The sequence below is a fragment of the Euleptes europaea genome, chromosome 16 (assembly GCF_029931775.1).
Source record: "Euleptes europaea isolate rEulEur1 chromosome 16, rEulEur1.hap1, whole genome shotgun sequence".
NCBI lineage: Eukaryota > Metazoa > Chordata > Lepidosauria > Squamata > Sphaerodactylidae > Euleptes > Euleptes europaea.
In genome coordinates, this window is record NC_079327.1 from 48,928,564 (window position 1) to 48,939,498 (window position 10,935).

A 10,935-nucleotide genomic window follows, 5' to 3' on the forward strand; every position below is an offset into this window, starting at 1 on the left:
AAACGCTAGCCTTAGAACATCCAGAAGCACACCTACTCATTGCAGGAGATTTAAACACACGACTAGGTCCTGACGATAAATCATTAGGAGCTAGATATAAGCTGTCGATGGAGGAACCAGACCCTGGTAGATAGCACCTTCCTTTGATACACTCCTCAAAAGATCAAAATATAAATTATGCAGGGCTATGTCTTGCTAAATTTGTATATAGATGTCATTTGTATATCCTAAATGGTTCCTATGAAGGGGATTTCTCAGGGAAATGTACTTACATTGTGGGGAACAGAGCAAGTACAATAGATTATATATTAGTATGCAATGTACTGCTGTCAATGGTCAAAGATTTTCAAATTTTACTTTATTTAGAAAGTGACCACTTTCCTTTATTTCTTCAGATTTCCTTGTGTCAAAAACAAACCAGTTTCATGGTAAACCAAGTAATTAATACTGATTACCAATGAGTCAGATGGTCTGGTAAACCTGATAAAAAAATTAAGGACTTTCTAAAATCTGCAAACCTTCGGGAATTTTGCAGAGCCTTTTAAAATTCGAATTCAAGTCATGATCCGTTGAACACATACGATAAATTTATCCAACAATTTAGCTCTGTTTTAATTAACCCTGTCAAAAATAGTCAAGATAAACCCAGCAAACCATGCAGGTTTATCAAACCTTGGTTCGATTCTGATTGCATCAGGCAGAAAAAGAAACTTACCTCTTTATATCATCAATGCATAAATTCAGAATCAAATGGAAGGATGGAATAACAGTTGTTCATCTGCGTGGCTTCTATGCAGTCCCACATTGGGACTGCGCAGGCGCAGGCCAGCCACGGATAAGATTTGTTAGCTTCTAGCAAATTCTAAGGAGAGTGCTCCCCCTCCCCTTGGGGCATGCAATCTTCCCAATGGAGTCAGAGAGGGATGCCTTCTAGCACCACTGCTGTTCATATACTATATTAACGACATGGTTAATTATATGAGTATGACAAATGCTCACCCACCAGACTTGGTTAGTACCTGGATGGGAGATCACCAAGGAAGTCCAGGGTTGTTAAGCAGAGGTAGGCAATGGCAAATCACATCTGAAGGTCTCTTGCCTTGAAAACCCAATGGAGTCACCATAAGTCAGCTGCAACTTGGCTGCACTTTCCTCCACCACCACCACCATTCCAGCTATGTGCATCTCAAGGAGATCTGTACATTTTCTCCCTTAAAACTGCATTTGATAGTCTTAGAGATTGTGAGTTCAGAGGAAGTCTCCTCCATCTTATGGTCTCTGTCTGAAACCTGGGTCACACCATACATCAAAAGCCAAGTAGTTATACAACAATTTCCAGGGCTAAAACTTTTTTTTTTTTTTTAGTGTAAGGGTTTCATTATAGAGAGATACAATCAGTTACATACAAAATGAAAAGGTGTGTATATTTCACAAGTATGAGACTTGGGAGAGCTAGGGACTCGGTTTTATTAATGTGAAAAATGCTTAATTGACAAGGGAATTGTGGCTTCTGCTACTCAATTAAAATAATAATTGCACATGTGTGTGTGTGTTAAGTGCCGTCAAGTCACTTTTGACTCATGGTGACCCTATGAATGAAAGTCCTCCGAAGTGTCCTATCTTTGACAGCCTTGCTCAGATCTTGCAAATTGAAGGCTGTGGCTTCCTTTATTGAGTCAATCCATCTCTTGTTGGGTCTTCCTTTTTTCCTGCTGCCCTCAACTTTTCCTAGCATGACTGTCTTTTCCAGTGACTCTTGTCGTCTCATGACGTGACCAAAATATGATAGCCTCAGTTTAGTCATTTTAGCTTCTAGGGTAAGTTCAGGCTTGATGTGCATGTGTTTGTATGCAATTAATTATAAAGTCAGCTTTAATCATTGTTTCTTGTTTTGTTCTTTACTTTGTAACAGGCCTATTGTTAGAGAAGTTTCCCTCTTTTAAGATTTGTAATTGAACAGCTCTCAGATATCATGCTTCCTAACTGAAGGCCAGATTCCTAGTAGATGTACATAAACAACCCCCCGCGGCCCACCACAGAAGGGTCCCCTCAAATGATTGCTATTCTGAAGAACCATCAGTTGCCATTAATTTTCAATGAAATAAGCTTGCTATTAAAAAAATTGAAATCCCTCAACATGTGAAAAAAAATTAAGAGCACTGATTTAAAACTAGAGGTGGCACTAAGGGAGAGATCTTCCATTATTAATAAGCAGTGACTTATAATACATTGGTTTAATTGATTTTGTAATGTCTGGCTTTGTAGGTATATTTAAACAAGTATTACAATTCAGTTTTCTCTTTAGCGATCTTTGGAGCAGCTACAGTAGGTTTCATATGTAAGGGAAGACGGTTTTGTTCAAATGACTGACAAGCGATGGGAGATAATGTCTTGTCAGGCTTCAGCAAATGCATGGCGTTTCAGGCAATAGAACTCAAATCCAGACAGAGCAGCGATTCAAGGATTTATTCCGAAAGTCAGTGATTTCAGTAAGGAGACGAGCAAGGCTGGAATACATGACTGGGGAAGTGTGGATACATATATAGAGCTGATACAATAGGGTTACAGGAACAAAGAGACAATGTAGTCGTTTCCTGCCGGTAACGACTTAAGTAAAACTGAAACAGAAACAATTATGAGCAATCAGTGGAGGAGATGGCCGAGCTCTCGACTTTGTGGGCGGGACCCGATATCAGATCGGAGATTTACACGGGTGGGTCCCAATACAATTGTAAATCCCTGGCCGGAGTTCGTGTGCAAAACGGGGGAGGGGAGAGGAGTACACGGAGAACTCCATCTTGTTTGCGGGGAAACCATCTTGTTTGGGAACGGAGCTGTCAGAAGCCCTATCTGACATGTCTGTTTGCAAGCCAGAGAGTGTTACAGAAATCCCCCCCCCATGTTCCCTTCCCCCCCCCCCATGTTCCCTTCTCTGGCTTTGCCATCCTCACAGTTTCAGTCAGAACCTTCCAACTTCCACACAGCAGTCCTGCTTCTCTAGTTCCCCTGAAGTAGTTTCATGCTCTGAAGCCTCATTAGAGTTCAAGAAAGGTGGCTGTGCTAGTGGAGGCACCCTTGGCTAGCTGCCCTTACAGGGCTTTAAGCCCCACAAAAGCTGCACACAAAAGAACAGCAAGGTGGAAGTCTGAGCCCATCACACTAGCATTAGCAGCCATATTAATGTCATATTAGTATGGCAATAAAGGGCTTTGTCAGTTACTGCCATTTTTGGTCTGGTTTAACAAAATATTCTGTGCAGCTTTGCATTGGTAGCACTTAGTTCCTAAGTAGCTTAAATACCATGCAATTCAAATTGCATCTAGAAAAAGCAGACCAAGTTGGCATTAAACGTACGAACTTGCCTCTGGTAAACTCTGTCCCAAATTCTCATTTAAATTCAGTGATTTAATTCAAAGTTTCCTTCCAGGAATATGGCTCATGCCTGCTGGCTTTTCTTTCCTCTTTGGTTATAGCAACACATCATGAATATAATATTTTATACACATGCCAACACAGTTGAAATCACTATAACATCGTGAAATATGAAGCTGGCGAGCAGCAATGCTGGGAGGATGCTTCATATGCTATAAAAGGGATGCAACCAGTTCTTCAGGAGCATCCTGATATGGTGGGCAACCAGCATTTGAAATGTATGTGAGTATAACAGACTGCACAGACCCCCTCCTCTCGCTCTCACTCTCTGGAGCATTTTGGTTATCATGCAGCAGCTTTCCAAATAAAGAAGCCGTTTCCATGACTCTAAACCTTTAATTTGAAGCAGACATATAAACAGGCAGATAGGAGAACAATCGCACAATGTGCCACTGCATATTTAATTTTTTCTCTCCCCTTAAGTTGAGCTTTGGACTGAAACAGGATCCCTGCAAAATCAAAATGTGAAAATTACTCATTATAACTGGCTTGACATTTTGTTTCCTTATTACATTTCTGGCCATGTTTGGTATGTCTGGGCTATAGGAAACAAGATCATTCCACTTAATTAGACCAGTTCGCCTATCTCCCTTTTACCTTTGAGTTAAATTAGTCCCTGTGGTTTATGCTATTTGTTCTTTATTAGACCTAAGCATACTCCAATCTCTTCTCTTCTTAATCTATTTTGCATATGTCATTTTTCCATTTATTGCAAAACTCCCAAATTTACAATAATGCCAAAGACATGTAATTGTGTGTGTTTTTTTCACTGACATCTGAAATATAAATGTAATGGAAAGTCATCCTCAGAATGGCAGCTGCAGTTGTAGATAGGCTTTCATCAGAGCGACTGAGCAGCTAGCAAGCAAATGACATTAAACACCACTCATTCTTATGTGAATCACACTCCGTAACTCATCCAGCCACCACCACCCCCGCCAAAGACATCATGTTATTTTTCAGCTATATTCACACTGAAATAAAGGAAAACACATGGCAATTAAAAAAAAAAAAAGGCAGACTCCATATTTTCTTCTCAAATGTTCAAGTGTCTGTCATGCAAATGTTCAAGATTAAGAGGAGCAACATAATAAACAGAGGGGCTGACTACATGCTTGCGCCAGAAGCTCACTCTCAAATACCTACAGAAAAAAATGAACACTACTCTCGGAAGCCTCACACAGCAACAGCCAAATATTATTCATGCCCTTAGCTTCATTAGCAAGCCCAAGACACCTCCACTACATACACTCACGCACATACCAAGTAAACTGCTATGGGAAAAATTATATTTTGAGACTGCATTAACCTAAATTGTTAGGAGAGACAAATATGCCTGAATATGGGCTACGCAGTATACAGAGCCTTCCTAATCATCTCCCTCAAAAATCTCTCTCTCTATCTCTCTCTGTGTGTGTGTGAGAGAGAGAGACAGAGAGACGGAGCATTGAGGGGTTATGATTCATACAGAAATTGAAATTCATCTCATTTTCTAAACATGTATGGAGCACTTAGAAAATGAAATACCAAGTGGAATGTTCCCATCAAGCCTTTATTGAGTTTGAGAGAGTGTTTGAATTCTAGAACAAATAAAAGGAAGAGGCAATCGAAGTACTGGAAACTGACATGCATATGCCTGTATCTGCAACAAGGTAAGTTCATGTAGGGGTTTATTTGGGCCTCGGACCCTAGCCTGCAGAGACCACATTGGATCACCGGCTTTGTGTTAGCGTTGCCAGGTCCCACTTGGGAAATACCTGGAGATTTTGGGGGCGGTGCTTATCAAGGATGTGATGCCATGTTGGGATGTCGCATCCTGTGATGTCACTTCTGTAATTTTAGAAATGGAAATAATGTAGTCTCTCTTCTATCCAATATTTTTGTGCAATGACCAATGGCGTTTATTTACCTAACCTCAACATTGCAGTCTCTCCTCTTGTGAAATATCCTGCTTTGTTTGTTCATTTGTCATTCTACAATGCAAATTGTTTGGTGAAAGAGAAATACTCCAGCCTGTAAACCTTCCACAAACTGTATCTGCTGATTAAAACAAAGTTAATCAGTTAATACCGATGATTTAAAAACCCTTGATGCCTGCCTATGAAATAAGTAACCACAGGTAGCTTTGAATTTAAACATGTTTATTTTTTTAAGGTATGGCTGTGTATGTGTTTTTAAGAAAAAGAGAACAATGTCAAGTAAACATTCATTCTGGGATGGGAGAGTCAGTTTGTACAGAATTCACTGGCACTAGAAGAGCAGAAGAGAAAAAGAATCCTTTTATGCCACATTGATTTGTAAAGGGGAGATTAACATCTATTCTAGTTTGTCATAGAGAGAGAAATTAAAACAGTAGAGGACAATGCCATCCCATTCATATCTCTCGAGAAGCAGAAAGAATTTTTTTTAAAAATTCACAAAAAGGAGTATGTTTTAATTAATTAATTAACAAAGATTTCATAAATCAAATAGGTTTTTTAAAAGATGTTAAAATTGTCATACTGCTGTAAAAGCATCCAAATTCAGATTTTTTTAAAATAAAAGGAAAGAATTAAGCAAGGTCCCTAAACATTACAAAATCTCAGAAGAACCAAAGGTAGATAGATTTGTGCATCACTAGTGAAAGGACAGGACACAGATATGAAAAATATAAATAAATAAAATAAATTATCAAATGTGATCTTTGTTCGTTCTTTTTAAAGTCTTTATTATGTATCTTTGTATTTAATTTTGGAAAGTGAAATCTATGACCCTTTCTGCTTCCCTTTCCATGAAAGAAAAGTAAGATAAACACCAACTGAAATTGCATTGTATGATGGAGTTTCATATGTACATTCATCATGCTGGACCTCTTCTGTTGCCACAGACTGATGGCTCCATTAATGCTACACAGCAATAAGACAAAGTTGCTAGAGAGAGAGACCAATGGAAAATTATATGTTTCTCCTCAAGCAGTAAGTCATTCCCCTGCCTTCTCTATAGCATGCTCCCCCACCTCGGTTTCCTGACAATTACAGTAGGTGAGAAATGAGGGACAAAAGTAACTAAAAAATTTATCAAGTATTTCCTAGGTTAATTAAAATTCAATGCTATAGTTACTTTTCAATATAACATTTTATTCTCATTCAGTCATGTTTGTTGGAAGTTCGGGACTAATCCACTCTGTACTTTTCTGGATTTATAGTAAAACCTACCTTTCCTCTTTCTGAGATGCTGCTAACTTTTTCTAGTTGCAGGGTTACCAGTATCAGAAAAGGAAGGGACATATAAATGTTTGACCCCTCCTTCTACTACCAACACCCATTGAGGGAAGAAATTATGGGGCTTATGTTGGTTAATGGAAAGAACAGGAGGTGAAGAGGAGACAATATCGATGCCTCCAAATCACTGGCATCCACGGCTCCTAATGGGAAATTCTCAGTAGGCAAAAGAAAGATACAATACAGTTTTAAAACAAACTCTCAGACCCACTTACTTACTTTTACCCTTTACAAACAAAACTTTAAAGCACATAAGGGGTTTATTCACCTACAGTAAGAAGGGTGGGAAAACATGTACAAACATACAAAGCTCTGCAACAAAACTGAAGAGAGAACCGGAAAGGCGATAAGTATATTTTCCCTCTCTCTTCTAAGTCTTCTAAATGTCTGTCATAGTCTTTCTGCAGGTTGGCTGGTTCTCTTATTTATTTGTTTGTTTGTTTTCATCATTTTCTTCCCAGTGGGGGCTCAAAGCAGGGTACAATACAAAAAAATGCAATGGAATAAACAAGAGAAAGAGGAGAAACGTCTGAGTAAGCAGCAGGTCTTATTTCTCCTGACTGATCTTCCTATCAGCTCAAGGTTGCAACCCTCAGGCTAAGAGCCAGAGGGTAAGAGTCCTTTGACTTGCACTTCTAGACATGCCTAGGCCATAAACACCTTTGAAGCAGGAGGAAAACAAAGTCAGCTGTTATACACTTACTGCTATCCAGCTAAGCAGACTCTTCCCCATCTTCTTCCCAGCCAGATGCTGCTCTTGCTGCTGCTGCAGATCTTTGGAGGCTGCAGCTCTCTCTGAACAGAAAACCTCCTCTTGCAGGAGCCAACTCAGTAGTGAAAATGGCTCTGGGTCAAGCCTAGCTGAGTGGCCCTGTGGCACTACAAGCCAGCAATGTGGGAGCCACTCACTTCAGCATTACCAGCAATGAGCACTAGCTTTCCAGCTGCCTCCTCCCACAAACTGGCAGCAGTGCTGGAGGAGGCCATTGGTGAGCTGACATTATCATTGCCTCTGAAGGGTTCAAGACTGAGGTGCTGGCAGCCACCAGTAGCTCTATAGGGCAGAAGCCAACTGAGAGATCAGACTCCCTGTAAGTTAAATGGCTAGTCTACCCAGCTGCCTCCTTAGATGGCTTCCCCTTCTCAGAAACCTTTCTTCTCCTCATATCCTCAGAAATCTCCTTACTTTTTTCTCAGCCACTTCAAGGACAAAAGAAATCCTTTAACCTCACAAACTCTACCAGGGTGCCAAGCCCACAGAGATATATATGGTTAGACTGGCTGTACCTTTCAAACAAGAACCCAACTATTTTTTTGTTGTGATATGCATTGCCTAAAACTCCAGCCCTGGTTTTGGGAACCACCCCAGAGACTCACTGAACTGTCAAAGCACCATCAGCCCGTTGCCCTGGGCTAGGGCTCCACTACAACATCAGGCTGTCCTGGACAAAGCGTCCTGGACAAAGCGACCGGATCACCTCTGCAGAACCTGCAAAAGAGAAGCCATGATTCCTGATTGCCTCTTGATCCAAAGGGAAGCCATTATGCTGAAGCGAGAGCATCACGTCGCCCTCCTCTGCATCCCCCCCTCCCCGCATACTGTCGTATCCTGAGCTATCTACATCTTCAGCTATCTACATGAAAGACTGTTTTGCTGCATCCCTGAAGTGTAAAGATTTACAGCTTCCTGACATGAGGAAACTGAGAGCAATCTCAGAGATGTATAAATCATTGGTGCCAGCTCAGTAAACAAATTGCCACTTTGCCATCTCTGGTCCTGAAGTCTTTTGATCCCTCTTTTTGTTGTTGGAAGGAGCCATCTGGGAGATCTCACTCCCTCCCCTACCCCCAGAGAAGGGTATATTTTGCCCTACCAGGCTCAGTGCAGATCTTCCCCTTCACTCTGCCCTGTCTCCCTCGTGTGTTGAGTTCCATGGAACTCCACACTTCCCCCCCCCCTCCCTTTCGGTGACTTGACTAGGCTCAAGACTCTGATACATCCCTCTCCCAGCTCCCGCTGTATTGTGTCTCTGTACTTCTATGCCACGGATTTTGGACATCTCCATTTCTAGAGATTGGTAAAGTATCCCCTAATTAATAACTCCCTCAATGTCTCTAGCTTACCTCCTTTATTTTTATTCCTAGTTTCTTGTATGTATGTATTTGCAACATTAAATGAATGAATATACATAAACACCTTTTAATCTGGAAATCTTTGCTCTGTCTTTATTTGGGAGTCACTGAAAACAACTCTCGTAAACATTGGGATGATTTCGCTATATAAATACATAGTTACCAATTGCTCAAGCTAATTTCCCCATTCAAAAAGCAGTTTTGGTAACACAGTATCTCAAGGGAAGAGTCCACTGTGAAAAGCCAAAATTGTTCCTGTTCATAAAAACAGTATGAATTTGCAGGTTTATAATGTTTTACTGTTGACATTAGTAAAAATAAATTAAGCTTCAGAAAGTCACTAGAAATTTTACACCAGTAACAATGCAATCCTAATCAGAGTTCGACTCTCCTGAACCCATTCACGTTAATGGCCTTAGAAGGGTGTAACTCTGCAAATGATTGCACTGTAAAACCTTAAAAGTCAAAGCTATAGTTTATTCAATCCTACACCAGACCACATTCAACCTTGCGGTACACTCTGTTGTTCAAAGGATATCGCAGGACTGAAACTAAACATTACTACAGCCCAGATCTATGTGCAGAGTTCAGAAAGGATTACAGGAACTCAGAAGTGAGACATAGCTCCCATGATGTCACAGGAATGCAGGAGTGGCACCCATGATACAACTGAGGATGATCAGCAACACTCCCATCTCATCCATTCCTGACACTGTGAGCTATCTCAGTATTATGAAATTTCCCACTTTCATACCTCCATAAGAATTTCTCTGCTATACAATTTCAGAAGAAAAGCAGTCATCCAGCAATACATTAAAAAAGAATTGATGCATTCACTCTTTTTTTAAAGGGGAGAACAACAATTTGTATCAGCACTCTCCTCAGCAAACCTACGTACCCTGAAGCTCCACATACCCCTCTATGGAATCATGGATATCGCACAATTAGTGATTTGTTGTTGTATTGCATATTAGATAAAATACAGTAGACTTACTGAGAAAATCCCATCTAATAAAGGAGTGAAGCAAGGATGCATCCTTGCTCCCCTTCTTTTTAATTTATTCCTTTCAGACTTGGCTTGTGCTTTAGAACTTATCAATGGTCATCCTCCAAAACTAGGAGGCAAAGCAGTACCTATACTTTTATATGCCGATGACACCGCTATTTTATCCTTTTCTAAAATTGGACTCAAACGTTATCTAGGGGCCTTTGAGAAATATTGTCATCTAAATCTTCTTAAAATTAACTACTCCAAGACTAATGTCTTAATTTTCTCAAAGAATTGGTCGCCCTCTAGTTGGCACATTGGAAAGGCCAAAATTCAACAGGTAAAGAGCTACAAATACCTGGGTATTACCTTTAATTATAACCTTAAATGGGCAGTACACAGAAATAGGACTGCCAAACTAGGGAGAATCTCTTCAAGCCAACTGAAGTCATTCTTCTTCTATAAGGGCAATCAATTTGTTCCTGCAGCAGTCAAGGTATTCAACTCCAAAATTTTACCCCAGATTTTGTATGGTATTCCTATTTGGGTCAATGCTTTTAATCGTGATTTAGAATCTGTTCAAGCAAATTTTTTTAGACAAATCCTGGGTCTCCCTAAATGTGTTTCTTATCATGCAATTTGCTCTGAACTAGGCCAAAATTTGTGTGAAACCAAGGTTTGGTTATTAACTATTTGATATTGGCTCAAACTATATTTTAGAACTGAGCGTGGTTCCCTTTTATCACTGTTGTTAAAAGAACTTCACAATACCTCCTGGGATTGTATAATTTTGACCAAAATAAGATCTATCGGAGTTTCTTTGGAAGATTTGGCTCCAACTACTGAAGCCCACATTTTTAAAATTATTAAACAACGTCTCTTAGATATGGAGCTTCAAAAGATGCACCCAATCCAACCTTATGTTTGCTCTTCAGCAATGTTGGGTCTTATGAATAAAATTGACAGTATCCCCCACTACTTTTACAATCTGGATATCCCTATCCTCCGTAGAGCATTCTCTCTTGTAGGGTCAATGCCTTTCCATCAAGGATGCTGTATGGAAGGTACCACCAAATCCCAATACAGGAACAGATCTGTCCCTGTGGTTCCAACTCCCTGGAT